Here is a 3,360-nt window from a genome sequence, read left to right on the forward strand (position 1 = left end):
GGCTTAATACCTGGGTGATGAAATAATCTGTACAACAAACCCCCATGACACAAGTTAACCTATGTACCTGCATATGCACCCTTGAACTTAAAATAAAAGTTAAAAAAATTCATACCATTTGTTTTATGAGTATCTGGGGAAAAATAAGCTATTATTCCATTTTATATCCTTCTCAATGTTTTAAAATAAGCAATGTCCTATATTTCTATTACCTAAAGTTCCGAAGTAAAAACATTATAATAAATATACATATCCTTGAAAACTCTTAGCATTTCTAGTGTTTAATACTCCCACTTCTTTGGCAATGTTGAATCTGCAAACTGACTGCTCAGTCTGGGCACATGTCAACCATGGAGAAGGTGAACCATGGAGGAGGTGCAGGTCCCGTGAATTTCAAATGGTTCTCTGGAGTAAAGCAAGAGATTGACCCATATTTTAAAGCTAATAGCAAACATTTAACCACAGGAACCAAGGACTCAAATTCGAAGCTACCGTCTTATTCTGATTAGCCTCTGTGATGATATGGCTGGGGGAAATCTAGTAGCAAGTGAAGGTCAGGAGAAGATGTGGTACAAGGAAGGCAAGTGGGTAAGCGATATCAAGTGAGAGATGGGTGAAGGAATTCCATGATCACGGATGTAATCAGCAGCCAGAGTAACGGACCTGTCTGCCCCGCTCTGCAGAGGCCTTATATGGAGCTCCCACCCCACATGCAGACAGTTCACTCCAGGCCAAGACGGCTCAGCTTGCAGGGCCATACTCTCCCACCAGACACTATTTGTACCTGTTAAGTGCCACCAATTTAAACTGAAAACGCAAGTCAGTGAATCCTCTATGTGTGAAGAAAAAGAAACAGAACAGAAGAATGTTTTTAGCAGGTGAAAACCTAATGCTCTTCAGACTGTAGCAGGGCCTTTGAACACCTTCAGTCACAACAGTAGCTTCTAAGGTGTGGGTGTTGTGGGTCAGAAACAATCCTCGATCCTCAGGCCTCCCTTGCACAGCTGTTTCCAGGCACTTCTGTCAAAGTCAGCAACAGTAAGTGTGAAGGGGATTTTATAGTTTATCTTTAACTGTAATTAACAGTTGGATTGCTGTCATGTTGCAAAATGACAAGTGCACTTGACAGATTAGTGTCTTTTCAAAAATCAATTCTTAGAAACTTCTATATCCTGAAAGTTCACAGGTGCAAATGTGCCAAACCCCAAAGAAGTCTTCAAAATGTTTCTGAAAGGCAAGGTCCCTCGTGTGCTAAGCCTCCCAAATCCCTCTTATCCCATCTGGTGAAGAACTCAGTGGACATCTAGCTGTCATTGCTCAGTCTTACAGCTCTTGTCTGAGTAGATTTTCTTGTCTTTGGGGAAAACTGTCATTTCCTCTGCCACTCTTGTGACAATGTCTTCATCTATAGCAGAACCATGGGTCCTCATCTCTGCCTTCATGCATATTTTCACATGTCTATACTTCACTGGCAGAAAAAATGTAAAGTAATTGATTAAGGTTCTGTTGATCAGTCCATTGTACCACAGACCACTGTGCTTGTTATTGAAGACTATCAGACAGCCCAGGTTCCAGGTCCTTCAGCTAAATGTCTTCTCTCTTTCCTCCTACCTACCAAAAGTCAAGAGCTATCTCAGTTATGAGGTCCCTGCCTATGTTTCTGGGAAAGATGAAGATGGCTTTTTGGTGAAAACCTTTTTGTAGTGATCTAGAAACAGACTGATTGTGTTGATAACCCTGGGGGTGGAATTTATCCATCTTGTCAAATATGAAAACAGCTGGAACATGCACTCATATTACCATGAATCCACTCCTGAAATTGGTTCTAGACCAACCATAAAAGATGAAATAGGATGGGGAGGCTCAAAGGACGCTCTGAGGGAGCAGAGACACTATGCTGCTCTTCATGCTCTAAAAGACTTAAGATCAGAGCTCCCTGGGGAAGAACTCCAGGAAACTGCACTCTCACTTCCATTCAGTGGGTAACAGTTTTTTTCAAAACTTTATCTATACAAAGTTGAAATTGGCAGAGAGCTAGATGTTAAAATGCAAGGAAGTTTTTTTCTAACTCAAATGACATGTTAAATGTGACTTTTTAAAGGTATAAGAAACACAAGATACATAAATATTTATCATTCACTGTTAACTAATCCATAGTGTTCATCTCACTGTGAACTGAAATCTCAAGTTAATATTACCAGACATACTGAGGACTAAGGAAACAGATTAAGACTTGCACAGTGCCCAAGACCAATGCCTTGTACTGATGGAATGAACGAAGGAGTTGACCTAGGTGACATTTCATGAAAAGCATTTGTTCTGACACATTCTTGGAACAAACAAAAAGACACCCAAGCGACAAGCTCTCAACCTCATAATGTAAAAAGGTTGTGACCAGGAAACTCCCCCAGATACATCCTTATTTATTTTACTATATTTCTAGAGATTTATGGAAAAATGTGAAAGATAAGAAAATTATTCCTGATTTTGGCAGTCTTCTCTATCTTACAGTTTGTGTGGCAAATACTCACTTTTACTTCTTTGTTAAGTTTCTGTTTCTTATTTCAGTCCCCACCTAATAGTGGGAATATTAACCTTGACAAGGACGACATTCATTTAAATGAGAATGAACCCTCCTAGATAATGTAATATAAATTAAAAGTGTAAAGAATATCTGAAAAGGAGAAACAGTGCCAATGTTCAGTTCTTTGAGGCTTTCTTTGAAGAAAGCAATGCCAAGGACTCAAAAGATGAGAGGAACAAAGAGAATAAAAGGAGTTTAGGAGAAAAAAATTCCTCTAATCTACTTTGCAACATGCAGAGGCAAGGCTGAGGCTGCATCATAGGTGGAGAGCATTAAATGACTCCATGCCCAAACCACCTGCTGAAGAGTGGTCCACCTAACACCAGGTGCTCTGCTGGGAATGTTGAGTGCATTCATTCATTGTAGAATGTGACTACCATGTAAACTGGGAGTTGAGAAATTTGGGTTCAAGTGTGCCTTAACTCAGTGGAGCCTGGGGCTATTGCAATGCAAAGAAAAGAGAAGCAGAGGCCAGAGTTAGTGCAGTTTGCCCAGACCAGTCCAAATGGCCTGTGAACGAGATAATACTGGGTTCTCCTGCCTGGTACAGTTTTATCTTTTGCTCATGAGGGAAGTACAGAGTTGGTAAAAATAGGTGGACAGTTACTCTTCAGGCCTTTTGAGTTAAGATGTTCAGCCACAATTTGGCTGACAAAATTCTTGCCTATGCCAGCTCAGCCATGTAAGGAAAGAACTAGTGGTTTCTAGAGATTTCTGTTGCTTCTGAAGCCAGTCAGTGCCTTGAGAATCACTTCCGTGGCAACATGCTGTCCAAA

At 40.5% G+C, this 3,360-nt stretch overlaps 1 pseudogene; it reads right to left on the bottom strand.

Moving 5' to 3' along the window:
- Positions 1–1,292: 1,292 nt before the first annotated feature.
- Positions 1,293–3,360, bottom strand: part of LOC105540226 — a 9,243-nt pseudogene continuing 7,175 nt past the window's right edge.

This window comes from Mandrillus leucophaeus, unplaced genomic scaffold, assembly GCF_000951045.1.
Source record: "Mandrillus leucophaeus isolate KB7577 unplaced genomic scaffold, Mleu.le_1.0 Scaffold216, whole genome shotgun sequence".
Lineage (NCBI taxonomy): Eukaryota > Metazoa > Chordata > Mammalia > Primates > Cercopithecidae > Mandrillus > Mandrillus leucophaeus.